The sequence below is a fragment of the Anser cygnoides genome, chromosome W (genome assembly GCF_040182565.1).
Source record: "Anser cygnoides isolate HZ-2024a breed goose chromosome W, Taihu_goose_T2T_genome, whole genome shotgun sequence".
Lineage (NCBI taxonomy): Eukaryota > Metazoa > Chordata > Aves > Anseriformes > Anatidae > Anser > Anser cygnoides.
The window spans coordinates 15,395,998-15,418,044 of record NC_089911.1 but is presented as its reverse complement, the minus strand read 5'-3'; the positions used below and the strand labels follow the sequence as shown (position 1 = coordinate 15,418,044).

The 22,047-nt window shown below is 42.0% G+C and overlaps 1 pseudogene; it reads left to right on the top strand.

The window, feature by feature from the left end:
- Positions 1-22,047, top strand: part of LOC136788610 (ADAMTS-like protein 1) — a 108,547-nt pseudogene that overhangs the window by 60,426 nt on the left and 26,074 nt on the right.

The window sequence follows — 22,047 nt, the reverse complement described above, 5'->3', positions numbered from 1 at the left end:
AGAGCTCCCTGCTCGTCTGTCAGAGGGCGTACACTCTTCTTGGCCTTCTTTTCTGGTCAAAGCACCCAAAGAATCCCCTCTTGTTATTTTTTGTATCCCTTACAATGCTTAGTTCCATCTGTGCCTTGGCTTTCCTGGTCCCATCCCTGCACATCCGGACAGTATTTCTGTACTCTTCCCAGGCAACATGTCATTGCTTCAACTGCCCTTGCATTTCCTTCTTGCACCTCATTTTGACAGGATAACAGTCATTTGGCTGTACAAGGCTTGGTAATCTTTTGGTAACATCCCTAATGCAAGCCCCTGGTAAGCAGCAGACTTCTCTCAAGAGCAGATTAGGTCGGCAGATGGTCAGATCCGTGCCTCTGTACCTCTCAGAAGAAAGACTCCTGCCACTATCACTCATCTTCCTTTCCTAGTTGCATTGGTTGTTACGCAGGGAGCAGACTGGGCTGTCTTACTCAGCTCCACTCACTCAGCTCAGGTCTTCCCTTTCCAGTCTGCAGGGGGGTGAAGCAGTTCTGTAAGGGCACCTCAGGCTCTGAGGGAAACTCTTCCTCCTGCTGGTGCTTGTTGTTGCCAGCTTCTGCTCTCCAGCTTTATTGAGCCCCCTCCCTCCAGCGAGTGCGGGTGAGGGAGTTTCAGGCTGTTTGGCTGTGGGCTGTGGGTCCCCTGCAGACCGTGCTAGAATCCAGCTGTCTAACTCCTCCTCAGCCTCCCTGATTCTACACAGCCTTCTCACTGCCTCCTGCAGCTGTGGCAGAGGAAGACCAATAGCTTTTCTATTATAATTGTCAAGGCTGTAGTTTAACTTTCTTAGATGAATTAATATTCATGCATCCCAGACTCGAGCTGAACTCTGCTTAGGAGCTGCTATACATTTTCATCTCCCATCCAAGGTAAAGAGCTGAACCTCATAAAATTAGGCCATAAACATCAAAAAGAGATACTGAGTAGTTTTTGGAACAAAACACATTTTGGCATAATGGGAATACTTTTTCAAAGAAAAATTGGAAAGCTGAGACCACCTTTAGATGAATCAGGACTGGGACTGAAACTTTAGTTCATTGAAGAACTTACTGATTAGTTTAGCACATGCATGGAAGAATGGCAGTGGACTGTGTTTCCATTTTTTTCAATAGTTTGATACTCTTATTGGTTAAGCAGCTGTTGTGGTTTAACCCGGCTGGCAGCTAAACACCACACAGCCGTTCGCTCACCCTCCCCCCTCCCTCTCTGGGATGGGGGAGAGAAACGGGAAAGTGAAGCCTGTGAGTTGAGATAAAGACAGTTTATTAAGACAGGAAAATAATAATAACAATAATAATAATAATAGTGATAATGGTAATAGTATTAACAATAATAATGTGTAAGAAAACAAGTGATGCACAATGCAATTGCTCACCACCCGCTGACCGATGCCCAGCCTATTCCCGAGCAGCCGGCCCCCCCACCCCGGCCAGCCACCCCTATATATTGTTTAGCATGACGTCAGATGGTATGGAATACCCCTTTGGCCAGTTTGGGTCAGCTGTCCTGGGTCTGTCCCCTCCCAGCTCCTGCTGCACCCCCAGCCTGCTCGCTGGCAGGACAGAGCAAGAAGCCGAAAAGTCCTTGGCCTGGTGTAAACACTGCTCTGCAACAATTAAAACATCAGCATGTTATCAGCGCTCTTCTCATCCTAATCCAAAACATAGCACCCTACCAGCTACTATGAGCTACTTAACTCTGTCCTAACTGGAACCAGGACAGATATCCACCCCTTATTCCATACCATTTATGTCATGCTCAGGTTACACTCTGTCCAATACATTCTAATTAATCACCATTTTCATCTATGATATATAGCAATCATGGTAGTGATGACATACATTATTATATAATAATTAACATACTACAATTCAACTCATGGGCTATTCTCACCCAGTATCAAATCCCCTTGAGGTACACACCGGACCTCCCCATTCTTTTGCATTACCCACCAAGTGCATCCAGGTCCCTGAGCAAAAGCAATTCCACGAATGGGTTTGCCTTTTCCTGAGGCAGGAGTAGCCCAGACTGTTTTACCCAGCATGTTTCTTACGTGCACTACAGGAACTTTATCCCCTTCTACAGTGCGTAACAGGTTTGATTAGGCAGGTCCAGCTCGGTTGGCAGATCCCCTGGTATTGACTAACCAGGTGGCCTTTGCCAAATGTGTATCCCAATTTTTGAATGTCCCAGCACCCATTGCTTTCAGTGTAGTCTTCAACAGTCCATTGTATCGTTCAACTTTTCCAGAGGCTGGTGCATGATAGGGGATGTGATACACCCACTCAATACCATGTTCTTTGGCCCAAGTGTCTATAAGGTTGTTTCGGAAATGAGTCCCGTTGTCTGACTCAATTCTCTCTGGGGTGCCATGTCGCCATAAGACTTGCTTTTCAAGGCCCAGGATAGTGTTCCGGGCGGTGGCATGGGGCACAGGATATGTTTCCAGCCATCCGGTGGTTGCTTCCACCATTGTAAGTACGTGGCGCTTGCCGTTGCGGGTTTGAGGGAGTGTGATGTAATCAATCTGCCAGGCCTCTCCATATTTATATTTCAGCCATCGTCCTCCATACCAAAGAGGTTTTGACCGTTTGGCTTGCTTGATTGCAGCACATGTTTCACAGTCATGAATAACCTGTGCTATAGTGTCCATGGTCAGGTCCACCCCTCGATCACGAGCCCATCTGTAGGTTGCATCTCTGCCTTGATGGCCTGAGGTGTCATGGGCCCATCGGGCTATAAATAATTCACCTTTATGTTGCCAGTCCAGGTCCACCTGAGCCACTTCAATCTTAGCAGCCTGATCCACCTGCTGGTTGTTTTGGTGTTCTTCAGTAGCCCGATTCTTGGGCACATGAGCATCTACATGGCGTACCTTTACAACCAGGTTCTCTACCCGGGCAGCAATATCTTGCCACAATGCCGCAGCCCAGATGGGCTTGCCCCTGCGCTGCCAGTTGTTCTGCTTCCATTGCTGTAACCACCCCCACAGGGCATTTGCTACCATCCATGAATCAGTATAGAGATAGAGAACTGGCCACTTTTCTCGTTCAGCAATATCTAAAGCCAGCTGAATGGCTTTTACTTCTGCAAACTGACTCGATTCACCTTCTCCCTCAGCAGCTTCTGCAACTCGTCGTGTAGGACTCCATACAGCAGCTTTCCATCTCCGATGCTTTCCCACAATACGACAGGACCCGTCAGTGAACAAGGCATATTTCTTCTCATTTTCCGGTAGCTTGTTGTACAGGGGGGCTTCTTCAGCACGAACCACCTCCTCCTCTGATGATATCCCAAAGTATTTGCCTTCTGGCCAGTCCATAATCACCTCCAAGATTCCTGGGCGACTGGGGTTTCCTATTCGAGCCCGCTGAGTAATCAGTGCAACCCACTTGCTCCATGTAGCATCAGTTGCATGATGTGTAGAGGGGACCCTTCCTTTGAACATCCAGCCTAGTACCGGCAGTCGGGGTGCCAGGAGGAGCTGCGCTTCAGTACCGACCACTTCCGAAGCAGATCGAACTCCTTCATATGCTGCCAATATCTCCTTTTCAGTTGGAGTATAGCGGGCTTCAGATCCTCTGTATCCCCGACTCCAAAACCCCAGGGGTCGACCTCGAGTTTCCCCAGGTTCTTTCTGCCAGAGGCTCCAGGTGGGACCATTCTCTCCGGCTGCGGTGTAGAGCACATTCTTTACATCTTGTCCTGTCCGGACTGGCCCGAGGGCTACTGCATGAACTATTTCCTGCTTAATTTGTTCAAAGGCTTGTCGTTGCTCAGGGCCCCATTCAAAAGCATTCTTCTTACGGGTTACTTGGTAGAGCGGGTTTACAATCAGACTGTAATTTGGAATATGCATTCTCCAAAACCCCACGACACCTAGGAAAGTTTGTGTTTCTTTTTTGCTAGTTGGTGGAGACATAGCTGTTATCTTGTTGATCACATCCATTGGGATTTGACGACGTCCATCTTGCCATTTTATTCCTAAAAACTGGATCTCTCGTGCAGGTCCTTTAACTTTATTCTGTTTTATGGCAAAACCGGCCTTCAGAAGGATTTGGACTATTTTCTTCCCTTTCTCGAAAACTTCTTCTGCAGTGTCACCCCACACAATGATGTCATCGATGTACTGCAGGTGTTCAGGAGCTTCCCCCTGCTCCAGCGCAGACTGGATCAGTCCATGGCAAATGGTAGGGCTGTGTTTCCACCCCTGGGGCAGCCGATTCCAAGTATATTGGACTCCCCTCCAAGTGAAAGCAAACTGTGGCCTGCACTGTGCTGCTAGAGGGATGGAGAAAAATGCATTAGCGATATCAATTGTGGCATACCACTTGGCTGCCTTTGATTCCAGTTCATACTGGAGTTCTAGCATGTCCGGCACTGCAGCACTCAGTGGTGGCGTGACTTCGTTCAGGCCACGATAGTCCACTGTTAGTCTCCACTCACCATTAGACTTTCGCACTGGCCATATGGGACTATTAAAAGGTGAATGAGTCTTGCTGATCACTCCTTGGCTCTCCAGTTGACGAATTAGCTTATGGATGGGAATCAGGGAGTCTCGGTTGGTGCGATATTGCCGCCGGTGCACAGTTGTGGTAGCGATCGGCACTTGCTGTTCTTCAACCCTCAGCAACCCCACAACAGAAGGGTCCTCTGAGAGACCAGGCAAGGTAGACAACTGTTTAATGTCCTCTGTCTCCAAAGCAGCTATGCCAAAAGCCCAGCGGAACCCTTTTGGGTCCTTGAAATATCCTCTTCTATGAGCTACTTAACTCTGTCCTAACTGGAACCAGGACAGCAGCTAACAGACTTTTAATCTTTTGATGAGATTGTGGAACACAATCAGGAAAAAAAAAGGCTGATGGATAACTGGAGAATAACTAGAGAATATTTCTTCCTTTATGGTTTAGACATCAAAACTTTTGGAAATATTTCAGCAATAAAATGTAATATTTTACTTTACTATTCTTAATCATTAAAGGCACAGAAAGTAAAATATGCATATATATATACTGATATGACAGGAATTCCAAGTGAAAAACATCTTTTAAAAGTCCTGGAAATATGGCTCTATGGAAAAAAATAATAATACTTTAGGCTGAATTAAACTTTCAGGACTCTGCATGATCTCAATGAAACCAAATTCTTTTCCTCACCTCCAGCTTTTCTTCCTTGCTTACCTCCAAATTAATGGACAAATGAAACCTGGGGGAGACATTAGCCTTAAACCTCCAACTTCTAGAGCCAAATGAAAACATTTGATCCTGTTTTGTATCTGATCATCTATTTAAAGGGGAAAAAAATGTGTTTCTAGATTTTTGGATAAAGATGAATTTGAAAATACAGCACTGAGACAAAAATAGCCCAGCTCTGCACAATTTAAAGCAATGTTGTCATCCTGTTCCCCTTCTGCCAACATCCTGCCTGCAAAGCATTTTGGCTGGGAGAGAGGGTTGCCTTAACACAAGTATGCCACCTCTGCTACTTTGTTCCCCTCTCTCAGAGCTAAGCCTGGGTATCTCTGAGTTTTGTGTCATATTGGCATGCCTTTACAGTACCCCTACAGTATAATCTGTAGAAGTCTCCTAGAGTCACTGAAGGCGAACAACTCCGTAGCTAACCCCACACAGACAGGCACAACAGCAGGGGAACACCTTGACCCACTTGTTCACAGTCACCAATGTTGGAAGTACACTGAAAACAATCTGAAATGTTTTTTGCAGGTGAAGCAGGTATCTTTGTTAGAGATATACAATGCATAAAACTGTTAATACAGGCCTTAGATAGAGCAAACTGGTTATCTGATGGAGAAGATCTTGCTTGTCTTCTTATACCAGCCATTATGAGAAAACCTTTTGGGTACAGTCAAGTCTTCCCAGTGCCATTGGTTCCACCATAGGTTAAAGAAAACATGATTGATGTATAGAAACAGCTTGGACGTTGCTCCAAACATCCAGCACTGCTAATGTGCATGTAGCCATCACCCAGGCTTCTTTGTACTATGTTTGGACTTTGGCAAAGGGTGGTGTTTTGGTTGCAGTATTAGGCAAACATCTTGCTGCAGTTCCAGTTGTACTGCTGTTTATTGATTCAGCTGGTTCTCATATGTGTCCACATGACTTTAATGTTGTTCTGCCTCTGCACTAAGTATCCTTTCTTTTTTTTTTTTTTTTAACTCTCAAGACAGCTTTTCCCATAGAATCCAGTGCCATTATAATATTATAAAGAGCAGGTGGTCACATACTTCTGTGTTTTCCCTTATCCACCTATCCTATATAGCTACATTCATACAGAGTGTACAAGTCCAGCTGTCCTGTGTGAGTCTAGTGTGCTGGGTCTGATAAACTGTTGTGCTTCTTTTATACAGGAAAGCCACTAATAAAGGCATCAAGAGCTACTGTGATGAACACTGAGTTGCCTGCTGTCACTGTTGATATTGGAAGCACGGTGAAAACAATCCAGAGAGCAAATGTTACCATTAACTGCCAGGTTGCAGGTGAGAAATGACTTGGTCTTCCATGCCACACTTTCAGCTATGAATTTCTGTGGAGTTGTTTGCTAAATCAGTGTCTCCAGGTACAGCAGCTGTGTGAAACCACAAGTTCTTCCTAGTCCTCAGACAAAATTCTTTGCTTTCATTAATTTTTAGCATAGAAATTGTCCTCCTTTTATCAATCCCACCAAGAAAAGTGTAGGGTCTTAAGAAAGCTGGTCTGAGACGGAATGACAAATATCTTTGTTGGAGATACACAGTGTATTGAGGATGCAACAAAACTGATTTGAATTCCTACCTGTTGGGTGTGTAAGGTAAGAATACAGGAGCATGATCTGACTCATTTCCTCAGTGATGGGACTCTCCAAGTACATTTCAGTTAGCTACTTCTTTTCTTGCCAAACTCCTTTTTTTTTTTTTTTTCAAGTGAAGGGCATAATAGTATAGTCCTTTTCTGATTTTTTCTTTCATTTTGGAGTGCAAGAATTTAGAGTAATTCCACTGAAACAGGCTTTTCCCTGAAACTTTTTCCAACCAGAGACTGAATGCTCCTCACTCTTAGAATGGCAGTTTGCCTCTTTTCAATGGTGACCAAAAAAGATTGACCTTTCCTGTCTGTAGCTGTCTTGACCTGTTAGTGGTAATGGTATTGGTATGGGATGGAGAGGTGGAGAAATAGAGAGAGATGGGAAATCTCTAAAGACCCAGGGTCAGATCTTTAATTCATTAAACTTTCATGCATAGTAGAGGGGGAAAAGGAGGGGAAGGGAGTGGCTTACAAAACCCAAAGTGAGCCATTTTAAGTGTTACACAAATATCTGTGGAGGCTTGTAGGAAGTCTCTTGCTGTAGCTTCTTGTCTCTAGCAGCTACTTCAGATGATTGCAAATAAGCATCTGCACTACAAACATACAAATGTCCCTCTTTCCTTAAACTTCCTGCTCACTTTAAACACAATGGTTGTGAGTTTTCCTTCTTCAAGTGCTGCCAACCACACCCCTACCAAGTTTGCACTACTTGGTCATCTCTCCTCTAGCAAAACGTGCACAATAGCTGTGCAAACACTAGGCTGGGAGCTGGGATACCAATGTATTAATTACTCGCAGTGGGATTAATGAAAGAAAAGTACAGTATCTAGAGGTTCATGAAGGAGTAAGTGCAACAATCCTGTTGTCCTCTCCTCAGACTCTTATTGCAACCAGACTGATATTCAATGCTTTTCAAGGAAGATGTAGATAAAAGTATTATGGTCATTAAGGCCATATATGTTCCCACACATATAAAGTGGAAGAGGTCAGCTGGCTTCCTCAAAGTCAGGGTGTTCATGTCAAAGCTAAGAATAGAACCCGTGTTTCCTGTCTTCCTGTTGTGTATCTAGTTTTTTAACGATTAACATAATTCCTGTTAAATAGTCATCAGTATGATTCATGATGATAGATTATATGCAAAGATCTTTTTGCCAGTCTTTTCTCTCTGATAACCAGGGACAGAGACCATGACAGAATGCAAGAGAATGGCACATAGGTGCACCATGGTAGATTCAGACTGGACATTAGGAAAAATGTTTAACTGTGATGGTGTGCCTTTACTGCACCAGACTTCCTAGAGAGATAGTTGATGCCCTGTGCCTGTCAGTGGCCAAGAGGCAAATGTATTGAGGGTAATATTGAGGCAAAAGTATTGAGGGTAATGCCCTCAATAAAATGATTTAACTTTTGGTTAGCCCTGAAGTGGTCAGGTAGTTGGACTTGACAATCTTTGTAGAACTACAGGGTCAGCAGGACAGCAGAATAAGTACTTATATGATAAACACTAAATGTAAGGATCAGTTATAACATTTTCTAAAGCTGCTCTTGTGGCTAAGGGACAGAAATATACACTTGCTGCCAACAGGTGTTGATAAGCCTGAAGAAGGTTCCTTAAAAAGAAGAGAGAATGAAATTACCAGACCCTAGGAAAGAATTTTATATTGCTATTTAACTTCTTATGAAAGGCATAAGTATTGTTAAAGTCTGTGTTCAGGACTGAAATATAAAGATGTTACTTGTAAGACAAGGGAAGGCAGAATCATCTGAGTATATTATGGTTTAATTGGCCTCTGATATGAATTATTTTGGAATTAAAGTCTCGAGGAAAAAGGTGCTGTGCTTTTCTGAAAGCTTGAAAAATCAGTCTCATTTAACTTGACGTGACTTTGCCATTCTGTCTATGGAAGTGAAAGGATATTTTTAAAACACAGGAGATTATGGTCAAGCCCAGACTTCTCCAAAACTGAGCCTAAAGAAACTCCCCTCCAGAATCACTTGGCAATTCTGCAGAGCCTATGACTTTCAGCTAGAGAACCTTCTCCAATTTTAAGAAAGCAAACAGAGTTTCTGGTGTGGGCAATTCAAATGCTCTAGGCACTTTCACTTCCAAATGGGGTGTGGGAGCAATTTGGATCACATGAGTAACACTAGGAAGCTTTTGGTGACTTCAACATTTAAAGTATGGAGATATTCATTAGGATACCAGAAGCTTTGATCAGCAAGGCCCAAGTTGTTATTGGCAATGCAATTAGATGTGAAAGGAGGAATCTATAAAAAAAATCTGATTCTTAGAGCATTTCTCCGTGGTATCCTTCAAGGCATAAAACTTCTAACAGAGGCACCTGTCTGCAAAGTGTCATGTACCGTTAACCACTGTTGAGTCAGAACAGATTTGAAAGAGTGACTTAAAATACATAACCATCCTTCCCTGTGTATTCTTCCCTGTGTATCTTTCTCCCTCTGATTTCAGATTTTTCAGCTCTCCTAAGCATTTCTTTCTTCTGTGTTTCATCTGTATGCTGGAGGCTGTACTTTTCTAGTTCTTGCCTTGCTTTGTGACCCATATTTGTTCCTCAGCTGTGCCAGATTCTGATATATGTCAGAATATTGTGGCACAGGAAACAAGTCATCACCGCTAGATCCTTGCATTGTTATGCTTCCTTTCCCAAAAAGCTCCTGTTTTAGCAAAATCATCTTGATTGGTGTGCACAATTCTGCTTGTTGCATACAAGCAAAGGTAGCCTTTGTTGTGCTAGACGCATGCACAGTGATGGAGGGAAAGCTGAAGAAAAATAAACAGTGAGTAACTATTCACTGCCTAAAGTTTTGTCTGCCCAGCAAAGTGAGGTTTGTTTCCAGCTGGCACTTCTCAGAATTTCAGTCTCTGTGATTGTTTCTGCAAAGTGAACACATCCAGCCTTCTGTCCTCGCTCATTCACCATTATCCAACAAAACTGATTGAAATGCTCTTGCTACCCCTTGTGGCAATGCTGTGCAATAATGCATTTGCTCGTGGGTGTGCTGTCTGCCTCCTATTTTTGTCTTGAAATACTTGAGGTCTGTATGTGTCAGTAAAGGTAGAAGCATAACAGAAAATGAGTCTGCTGCTCCCTGACGCATACAACACTTCTTATTTTCCCTAAGCCAAATTGTAGTAAGTGCTGTAAGGTTTGGTTTCAAAACTTCTCATTTTAGTGTAGAAACTTCACACAAAAGGCAGGGGAAGAAATCCCTTTTTAAACTAGCAGTCAGAGAAATGGTTTTGTAGGGATGCTGGACATCTTGAAGGTATAATGCTTTCATAGACTGAACACAAATACAGTGAACATTACCTTGCTGTAATAAACCAACAACAATTCCTTGTTGGTTCTTCTAGTGAAGTGAATACAAGAAGAATCTACCTTTCTGGACTAAGACTCTAAGAGGAGCTCTCTGCAACGAGCAAATTATTTTTTTGTCTGCCTGTCTGTATGTATTTACTTTAAGTCCCTATTCCTGGGAACTGAGATCATATGAGATCCTCAGTTTTCATTGCCCCTTCACCTCCTTCTTTACCTCTCTCAGCATTCCTCATCCCTCCTATTCTCACACTGTTTCCATTGACCTTCCATTATTGTCAAAAAGAACTTGAAAGCTCTACCCATGTCTTCCGGTTCAAAGGAAAGAAAGAAGAGCCTTAGTGGGAATGGAAGAAATCTCAGTTTTATAATTTTATAAGCCTGTTATTGTTTACTTCTGAGGTACCTATTACTTCCATGCCTAAGTTTGACAATAGCCATAATATGAAAATCTGTGCACTGTAACTAGTTTAAACTGCAAGAAAGAGTTGATCATCCCTTGACTAGTGTGACACTGAGAGGAAAAGTGCTGGTATGTGTGTGTACCATCTCAGGGACTGCAGAACTGGAAGAGTCTCCATTTTCTCTCCTCTCTCCAGAACTCACCTCTCAAACTTCCTTTCCTTGCAATGGAAACATAATAAACACACAGGCTTGAAAAACTTAAGGTTTGGGGTTGTTTGCTATCCTGTGGTTGTTGGAACTCCCTTGAGGACTCTGCCCGGATGCTCTGGAAAAAATCAGAGTGAGCTTTTAAGTGGTGGTCGGCCCACCCATGCCACACAGGTCAAAGAGTAGCAGCCAGATGGAGAGCCGTGTACTGGTCCTGTCCCAGCTGGGGGTTCAGAAACAGGCCAACAGCCCATACTTTTAAAAAAAAAGTTGAGTTATAGAAACATAAACAAGGGTAAGCATTTGGAAAACAGCATCACAGACAGAAACAATTGGTACTCTCAGTATGCCATGAAGGTTTCAGATTAGTATGTGTTATTAACTACCAAAGGTGAGAAAAATCCTACAGTCTTTTACAGCCTATTTCCTACTAATTTCTCAATGTGGATGAGACTCTCTGCCCTTACAGACCTTCCTGACTGCCAAACTCAGATGTACTCATTCCAGATGTCTTGGCAAAGTCAACAGGTAATTCTGGAAGAGGTAGAAAAAAGGCCAAAATACTTTGATGTGGAAGAATAGGGAAAACCCTTTCCCACTTCCATCTGCACATGCTTAGTGAGGAACCTGCAATCAACCAGTCACTATAAATAGAGATAAATGGGTGGTCATTCTTAGTGAGCACAGTCAGAGGTATTTCTAGTGCCAGGATCACAAAACAGACAAATAGAGTGGCTTTTCTTTTGTAATGTGGATACACAACCGATGAAGTACTCGCGGTGGGCATAGAAACGTGTTGCTGTGAAATAAGGCAGGGAAAGATTTAGGTAAGCAACATACGCTTAAGCATAGTTGCCCAAAAACATTCCTTTAGTCTACAATAAACACAATGGAACTGCACATTCATGCAAAAGTGGTTAACTGATTCCCACTTACAGAAGATACAGCAAATGGGATACCATACACTCCGTCAGTTACCAGGATTAAGGATGTACTGCTCTTTACAGTAGCACACAATAACTGTTTCTCCCAGGAACAACTCCACAGGTCTGTCCCATCTATTAAAACTTCCAGTACTATTCACATAAACCAATGGTTTAGTAGTCAGTGACACTGAATTACCTGATATAGCATGCATTTAAATTGAACTAAATATCAGTATATCAAGGAAATGCTCTTTACTGCAAGAGCAGCAGTCTTGATAGCTACAGACGAGAGCCTCTTTCTACAAGAGGGCACCAAATAGAGAGGGACCTTAGATCAAAGCACATGAAGGGAAGCAATTTTTCCTGTAGTGGGTTATGAATCTGTAACAACCTGTTGTCTGAACGCTTGATCAGTGAAACTGCTTTTCTGAAGATGTAAATGCCAATTGTTTGCCTACATTCAAAAAAGAAGATTGGAGTAATTCATAGAAAAGAAAGCCATGGAGGCTTCCTAAATGCACAGAAACTACTTCTGGCTTAGGAAGTTCCTAAGCTGAACATGGGAGGATGCTGGGAGAGCGTTAGCAGGAAGCATTGCATATGCTTGTCCTTTTCTTACTCTTCCTGAGGCACCAGCTTATGGCTGCTGCTGGAGACAGCATACTAGGCTAGATTAACCTTCATTCTGATCCCATATAGACTTGCTTTTAAGAGTGATGAGTTCACTGTTAACTTGTACAACCTTAGGGTATAAAAAGGAAGACTTCAATTCTGTTTTAATTCTTCTGCTCTGTCTCAGAGGTATCTAAGATATACAAGGTAGACAATGTGAAAGAGTTGACTTAACAGTTCTGAACTGCAAAAAGATGTTACTTGAAAGTCATGTTAAAAGCTTGTTTTAATTGTTCTGTCTTAAACATTTTGTCTGCAGTAACCGTGACACTGTTCAGCAACTACTATACTTACTTGTGTTATGTGTTGTCAATATTTTTCCAGGTGTTCCTGAAGCAGAAGTTACTTGGTTTAAAAATAAGGTCAAGCTGTCCTCTGCTCACCACCTGCATGATGGGTTGCTGCTAATTGTGAATGTTTCTCTGGCAGATCAGGGTTTATACTCCTGCAAGGCAGCCAATCTTCGTGGGGAGGTAACTGAAAGCTCCCAGCTGTTTGTTCTTGGTAAGTTCAGGGTATTTTGCATGTGAAGCCATAGGAATATGGCTGATGGCACAATTAGCCTTCAGAATTAATCAGAGAACATGGAGAGAGGGAACGACATACAGACAAAATGTTTGAACCCAGGGACAGCCCCTCCCAGCCTTGACATATCCGGTTTCACTCTTTCAGACCTACTGGCTAAGAAAAGCATTTATTAACAATTTCTTAAAGTGGCTCTCTTGAGATGAGATTGATGCCACTTTTTTCCCTGTGAAGTGCTCTGCTTCTGCTTGGCAGTCTTTCTGGTACATGGCTGTGTGGTACTGACCCATTTCGTATCAAACAGGTGCATAAACACAGTGCACTTTAAAAAAACACTTCCCAAATTCAGTGAAGGGTGAAGTTTACTTTTTCTTGGGTTTCCAAATAACAGGCAGAAAGCCTATCTGGGTGATTTGAAAAGACAATGTCAGCTGTGAAATATGGGTGGAAGTGTTACCTGGTGGTAACTGAATGTGTGGGAAAGGGCTTTCCTTTCCTAGCAACTCACCTCTATTATTTCTCCCTGCCTGGAAGATGAATGATCCAACCAGACTATGTAAATGCTTTAGTACATTTGATAGTGAAGTGTCAAATTTTGAAACCTAGTCCATGTTATTGGTACAAAATCACTAAAGCAGCCAGTACAGCTCTCATCTTTCATTACTGGAGTGAGCATAGGTCTTATGGATGATAGAGCTTCCAGAGGAAGTTTTAAAGTGATATTTCTTACAGTTTCACAGATAACACTAAAGTCCCTGTAACAGCATTCACATGATTCCCTTATGAATCCAGACTGGCTCTAGAAACTGAGTTGAAAAAAAAACTACAATAAATATCAGCTGGGTTTCAGGCTATACATCAGAACTCCCACAAGATTTTTAAATCCTTTTCTGACCTCTAAAAATGGCTTATTTTTTAAAGGTTCAAAGTTATTGTGGGTTATGTAAGCTTTTGCTTTTAGGCAAATCACATTTTTAGTTTCTTGGTGGAAATAAATAGTTCAAGCATCCATGTACTTCTGGTGTTGAATATGCTGAGCAGCAGAAATATTGCTCAGTTTGTGCTGTGATCTTATTGAAAAGTGATGAGGCCACCATTCACTTTAATCAAATATTCTATAATTTCCACAACAAAAAGAATTCAGAATGATAGGCAATGCAATCAATTTTTAAAATAGTGTTACTGTTACTAAAGGACTAAATCGTGCAGTTCTCAGTGTAGACTGATCCTCTTGAGCTCTTTGAGCTCTTAGTCCTTTGGAGCTCTGCCTAAGTATACCACAGGATTTGACAGGGTTATAACCATATTTAGTCAGGGCTTGATTCAGTCTGTAGCAGACGTGAAAAGTTTTCCAGTGACTGCCATGGACATTTGATTAGGCTGCTATGCTGTATAAATTTGCCCTTTATTCCAAGCTGCTGTATCTCCTGATACCATGTACTCTCATTACATATGAAAATGGTCAACCCAGAATGCCATGGTAGCCTTCAGACATAATTTCTTTTATTTTGTAGTCATACTGATCTAGATGTTATTTTAATACTTTCTCTAGTGTCTTACCTAATATCAAATAAAACACACCTTTAGTAATTTCCTGAAGTTGCATAGAGTGCCCCTTTGAAATGATAATGTTGCAACATGACCAATAACGCACCAGTAGGTAGTGGTGGTTTTTTTTTAAGTCCCTAAGGTATTTTCTGCTATAGTGTTGCTTATCACTTCAGTTTCCCAATCTGTTACTAGAGCCTCCACGACCCCTTCCTAACCTAGAAGACTTGACAGCAGTGCTTTTCAGCACTGGGACCAGACCTCCTTCAGTGTTGACCTCTCCTTCAGGAACAAAAATGGCCATCAGTCCAGGGAGCTCTGCTCTCATAGGTAAGTCAAGTGTTTTATGATTATTTTTTTTTTAGATTAAAGAGGGTTCTTTACATTACAGGTTTAGATTATCTAGACATGGAGCACTGGGACAGTCCTTTGGCAGTCATAATAATTGTCAGATTGTTTTCAGAACTTGAAAACTCTTTTTTATTCATTAAAAAAAAAAAAAGTCCTCTTATTAGTGTTACGCCCCAATGCTGCATACAGAGTAAGGTCTCCATTGTGCCACACTTCATAACACCCTGTAAGAAGCAATCTGTGACCTAAAAGGCTGGCAATGTTGTTCAACACAAGACATGGAAAACTAGCAAGTCAGTTGATCTAAGAAAAGAAATGCTTGTGGATCTGTTTTTCTGTTTCTTCTGCATTTGTGTACTAGTCTTCCCATATGTCTGCTATCCATATTGTATGTAGTCCTTCTCCAGAACAGTTTCTAGAGTTTTCCCTATCACTCTAGCCTTGCTTTTTCTCTTACAAGCTTTCTTTTAATCCTGTTCATTTCACTCTTCTTTGTTATATCACACAACCAACGTGTGCAGAAAGCAATATAAGGAAATAATCCCCAACAAAATGTTTTCCCTGTCTTCACTATTTTTTTCTGCCTTCCATATATCTTTCTCTTCTCTACACTCCAAGTTCTGTTAGAGGCTGTAAACTCTTTTCATATCTGTGAATGTGGTTTGTTTACAAAGAGAATCTTACCCTTTTCTAAAGTTCAGGGCATGTTTATTTTAAAATTAATTTTCTCACACTGATCTTCAGCCTCTAATTACTATCAGGCTCAGATAGGCAAACAGCTTCTCCAACAGTCTTGGTACTGTATATGGAGAAATCTCATCAAGTTTTGCAGTTTCAGAACAATCTTTTACCTTTTTAGAGGTAAGAATATGAAACTTTCATCGAAGGGTCTGTAGCTGTCTGGTTGTTTAAAGTTCTGGTCTCTGTACCTTCCATTATTTTTAACATTTAGTAACATTTCTAACATTTAGAAAATCCTAATTTTAGGATTTTCTTTTCACAATGGAGGCTTTCTATTTACGTTTTTAGTTTTGCAGTGTTTACTTTACCCCAGTGCTAACATCTGTGTACATTTGCAATAGCTTTTAGCATGCAGCTCTGGATTACATTTCTGCTTGCACAAAAACTGCAGTAAAATAGTCCTTGTTGTGGGGAATATCTGAAGGTATTTATTAGTATCGAATAAATCATTTTGAGTAGGTTTTATTGTATTCACTGTTGTTAAGACTGGGTCATGCTCCTGTTTCATCCATTTCCTCTCACTTTTCCAGAGAGAGATCTTTAAGTTGCAGGGATATTTGACTGTTTGAAAGCAGTAATCAAATGACAAAGGGTGTTCTTCCCTGCCTTTGTATAACCTCTAAACTAATTTTATTTGGCCATGTTGCCCTGTACCTTGCCCTTCCACTTCAGGGGTAAAAATCTCCATGAATCTTAATAGCAAAATAGCAAAGCAGATTCCTTCTTGAGGCAATTCCCTCAACTTCACTCAAGTTTTACTGACCTGAGTTTGAGGCCTGTATTACTAAAACCTGAGGAAAGCTCCTGAGAGATTTTTTTCCTAATGAAAAAACCAGCATGGGATGGGCTATCTAATCAATTAGTAAGCTACAGACCAGTGTGCTTTGTCGAGTAATATCATCAAAACAAATATGGAAAGTTGAAAAATAAAAAAAAAAAAAAGTGAAAGTGAAAATATACATTGTCTGAATACGTTTTCTGTAGCTGTCCCAAAGAATCTGGTTTCATTCACAAAGAGAACAACCATTACTGAAAAAAAAATAGGACTCAAGTCAGCTATTTTTTAATCTACACCTAGATTACAGTGTACTCATATCAGTATAAATCATAGTCACAGATTCTGTGTTTTCTCCCATACTTAGTCTCCCCACAGCCTTCCAGTATAGTGGGTGAGTTTATCACAGACTTCTGGAAATTGTTGTGGTGTAATCGTGCAAGCAGCTAAGGACCACACAGTTGTTCACCCACTCTCCCACTACAACAGCGGGATGGGGGAGATAATCAGTTAAAAAAAATAAACTTGTAGTTGAGATAAAGGCAAATTAATAGCAAATAAAAAGGAAAAAGAAAAAGGAAGGAAGGGAGGGAGGGAGGGAGGGAAGGAAGGAAGGAGAAAGAGAACAATACCCAATACAAGTGATGCACAAAACAGTTGCTCACCACCAGCAAACCAATACCTACACCTTTCTGAGCAACACCCCTGCCTGGCCAGCTCCCCACAGTTCTCTTACTGAGATTAACATCAGATGGTATGGAATACCCCTTTGGCCAGTTTGGGCCAGCTGTCCTGGTTCTGTCCCCTACCAGCTCCTTGTGCACTCCCCTCCTCATTGCTGGCAGGGCAGCATGAGAAGCTGAAAAGTCCTTGTATAAGCAGTGCTCAGCAACAACTAAAACATCACTGTGTTGTCAACATTATTTTCATTGTAAATTCAAAACGTAGCACCTTATCAGCTACTGTGAAGAAAATAAATTCTATCCCAGTGGAAACCAGGAGAACCTGATCCTCGGAAATTGCAGGATAAGAGAATTTGTTGAATAGGGAATAAAATAGGACATGCGTAAAGGAACAGACTGAAGCGTGAAGTAGTGTTAAGTGAGCTTTGGGAAAATGTACATGTTAAAGGAGTGGAGAGACACCAGAGGTTAAAAATGAAGTTAGAAACCTGGATAAATTCAAATAAGGGTTTGTCAGGGCTTAGGAAAAATGGGAGTCAGAGCTTCTTTAAATATTGTTTTGTGCCTTGGGAAAAATAAAAATAAAAAGAGAGAGAGAAAAAAATAGCAACAAAAAATGAAGTTACAACTGAGAACTTGCAGAAATTAACAATGGTATAAAATACAACAATTGACAGGCTGAGCTAAAAGGAGAGGACTAGAACCTCCAGACAATCATACATCCTATGCATTTTCTCTGACATATAAGTAGAATTGTGCAATGCTTCCACCATCATGTCAGTCATTTGAAATAGTGAACTTGCTCTCCAGGATCAATTTCTGTGGGCTTCTTCTACATAAAGTTTAGCAGATAAGCAGAAGGGAAATATCAGGGCCATAACACAGAAGTCTGGTTTGTAGGTCTTCCTTGCTCATAGTTAAAGATCCTTCAGCAGTCACTTCTGTGCCTTTACAATATAAACAGAAGAAAAAGTCTATTAAACATCCATGCTCTGCCCAATGGAGTCAGCAAAGCTCCCATTAAGATCTATCGTAAAATATCTTTTTTCATGAGCTGATAGGAACATTTTGTATTGGTTACTTTATTTTTTACTTCTAAAGGGTTGAGATTTCAGGCAGTTTTCTAGGCTAAGCTCGTCATAGTATCACAGAATCACAGAATGGTTTGGATTGGAAGGGACCTTAAAGACCATACAGTTCCAACCCCCCTGCCATGGTCAGGGACACCTCCCACCAGACCAGGTTGCTCAAAGCCCCATCCAGCCTGGCCTTGAGCACCTCCAGGGATGGGGCATCCACAGCTTCTCTGGCCAGCCTGTGCCAGTGCCTCACCACCCTCATATGAAAGAATTTCCTCCTTACATCTAATCTAAATCTCTCCTCTCTTAGTTTAAAGCCATTCCCCCTTGTGCTATCACTCCATTCCCTGATTGCCTCTCCCGCTTTCTTGTGGGCCCCCTTTAGGTACTGGCAGGCCGCTATAAGGTCTCCCCAGAGCCTTCTCTTCTCCAGGCTGAACAACCCCAACTCACTCAGCCTGTCTTCACAAGAGAGGTGCTCCAGCCCTCTGATCATCTTTGTGATCCTCCGCTGGACTCACTCTTACTGTAATGCATCCATGTCCTTCTTGTGCTGGGGGGCCCAGAGCTGAATACAGGTGGGGTCTCACAAGAGCAAAGTAGAGGAGGAGGATCAGCTCCCTTGACTCACTGGCCGCGCTTGTTTTGATGCAGCCCAGGATACAGTTGGCTTTCTGGGCTGCAGGTGCCCATTGCTGGCTTATATTGAGCTTCTTATCCACTAACACCCCTGTTAGCGTAGCAACCACATAACCACCAAGTGATTATATGAAGGTGCTTTATTCAGCGCTGGAAGCCGGGGCAGGTGCCCAAATCTGGCTTCTAGTCCTGTTACACCCCAGCCGTTATTTATACATTCAACATTACGTAAGGTATACATATTCATTACAGGTTGCAACATCAGCCTCGCATTCCATTCTAATTAGCTCTCCTCCCCTTTGCACATGCGTGGTGCTCTCTGGTGGTTGTCCAGGTGGTCGTCCAGATGAAGTAAGGAGTCTTCCTCTCCGCTAAACTTTTCACCTTTCTCACTCGACGCATGCTCCCTCCGCTCCTTGGTTCTGCTTCAACTCATTTCAGCATTTCCAGGCCCTTATCCAAGGTCAGGTTGTACCTGTTCCCTCCCAGGGTTCCCCTTCAAAGATTCATTTGACTGTTCAGTATACTCCCTAAGTTTCCCAGTATACATAGATTAATTGATAATATAAGTACATTTGGCAATGCTTAATTATACTTTATGACCCATCACCTAAGAGACATTAATAAAACATCCATTCGATTCTCCCTAACACTAACATTTCCCCCCTTTGAAAATACTTCACTCATACCAAGAGCAAGTATTTTCATTACTATTAGGTTGAATCAGGTTAGTAGAGGTTAGTGAGTATAACTTGATATAGAGATTAGTAAGTATAATTTTAATGCATCTTCGTTAGTCTACTATCTTATTGATTCCTCTATGCCTGCTTGTTAACGCCAGTACTATAGGATGGGGGTGGAGTAAGTGGGATAGGGTGTTCTGGGTGATTCCCAGTAACCTACTAACCTCCTTAACCACATTGGCAATGAAATGTGGTCCCCTGTCTGAAGAAATACCCAGTGGTACACCAAATCTAGGGATTATTTCCTGTAGTAACCATTTTACCATTTCCTTTGCTTGGTTGGTGCGACAGGGAAGGGCCTCCGGCCATCCTGAAAAAGTATCAACCCCTACCAATAGGTATTTATAACCTCTTGCTTTAGGCAGTTCCACGAAGTCTATTTGCTAATTAGCTAGTCGTCCTACAGTCGTACCCCACAGGTCTTTTCCAGCTGCCAAGTCGCTGGGTCAGTACTCCTAGTGCCAATCGTCTCTCGTGCACAAACAGCTGGAAGTCCTTTGATAAGTCCGGCAAGCCCAAGGCAGGCGCCTTTATCAGGGCTTCTTTTAATTTTTTAAAGGCCTCTTGTTGTGGCTTTCCCCAGGTAAATGTACAGGCCTTTTGGGTTTCATAGAGGGGCTTTGCTATGAGTCCATAGTCCATTACCCACAGTCTGCACCACCCGGCCATACCTAGGAAAGCCCGTAGTTCATGCAAATTTCGCGGCTCGGGGATTTCACAAATAGCTTGTATTCGGTTAACTCCCAATTTTCTTTGTCCTTGAGAAATTTCACATCCCAAATAAATTACTGTTGTGCACGCGATTTGTGCCTTTTGTTTAGAAACCTTGTACCCATTTAGTCCCAATTGATTCAAAATATCAATAGTTACCTGAATACATTCTGACTCTCCTTCGGTAGCTATTAATATATCGTCCACATATTGTAACAGCAGGTATCGATCCTTTGGTACCTGAATCTGTCCTTGGTTAATCCAATCTTCTATTTCTTTAGCTAGTTGACCGCCGAAGAGGGTCAGGCTATTCTTGAATCCTTGAGGCAATCTTGTCCAGGTTAGTTGCATCTTTCGTCCGTTCCGTGGATTTTCCCATTCAAAAGCAAAGAGTTTTCTACTATCCTTGTCAATGGGTATGCAAAAGAAGGCATCTTTTAAATCAATTACCGTAAAACACTTATACATATAAGGATTAGCCACCACTGGGTGAATATCTTTTGTTATTTCGTTTATTGCCCTAAGGTCCTGCACTGTCAACATTAATAAAACATCCATTCGATTCTCCCTAACACTAACACCCCCAGGTCCTTCTCCTCAGGGCTGCTCTCGTTGCCCAGACTGTATTTGTGCTTGGGATTGCCCTCAACTGAGGGGCAGGGTCTTGCACTTGGCCTTGTTGAACTCCATGAGGTTCACACAGGCCCACCTCTCAAGCCTGTCCAGGCCCTTCTGGATGGCATCCCTTCCCTCCAGGGTGTCAACCGCACCACACACCTTGGTGTCATTGGCAAACTTGGTGAGGGTGCACTCAATCCCACTGTCCATGTTGCCAGCAAAGATGTTAGACAGTGCTGGTCCCAATACCAGCCCCAGAGTGACCACTTGTCACTTATCTCCAGCCGAACATCAAGCCATTGACCACAATTCTTTGAGTGCAACCATCCAGCCAATTCATTATATCATCTGGTTAGAAAGTATAGTGTAGACAGTGGCATAGACTGCTGTTTACACTGCTCTTTTGCAACTGTTGGAAGGATGTATATAGTTCTGCATTCCTCCCCAGACCTCATGTTCATTGCCAGGTTGTATAATACCCACTTCTGTGTAATCTGCAGATCACAAATCTGAATGCCATGTCTTACTTCAAAGCAGGAGCTAGAGCATCCATCAGCTCAGAAATATTTCTGGTTTTGACAGTAGTGGGAACTGACAGTCATGATGAGCGGCAGACAGTCACCTGCTTTCTAACATCCTCGGTTTATGGTAGGCACACACAGGCTTTATAACACACACACATTGAAACAGTAGTAAATTTTTGAAGTGACATTTCTTTGGAAAGCTTTCAGGTTAGATCTTAATTTTATGAACGTTTCTGGGTTTGAGACTTCTTTTTTAATTTTCATTACAGTTTTCCTGAATGTTAATAGGGAAACAGCTATGGGAGACATTGCCCTTTTCCTCAGAAAATAAATAAATAACATACGTGTATATATATCCTATGTTTGCTTCATAGTATTAATTTCTGTTTTTTAATAATATTCATTACCATATGACTTTTACAAGGCCTGATTAATTCATGGAATTATCTTTTTGAACTCAAGAACATCCTAAATTCATGTATTTTCAGTAGATTTTCTTTATTTATGCTACCAGTATCAGTGAATTCTTTGACGCAACTCCCTGGACACATTTCCATAGGTCCTGAGCATTTTAAATGTTTATTTGGCAAAATCAAAATTGTATGACCCAGTGTTCACGATTTCTGACAGTTGTGCAGAAAAGGGTTTGGGGCTATAAAGAATTTTTGTTTTCATTTAGGTTCAAGCTTATGGTGTCCTGTATGTGAAAACATTCCAGTGAGAAACTGAAAA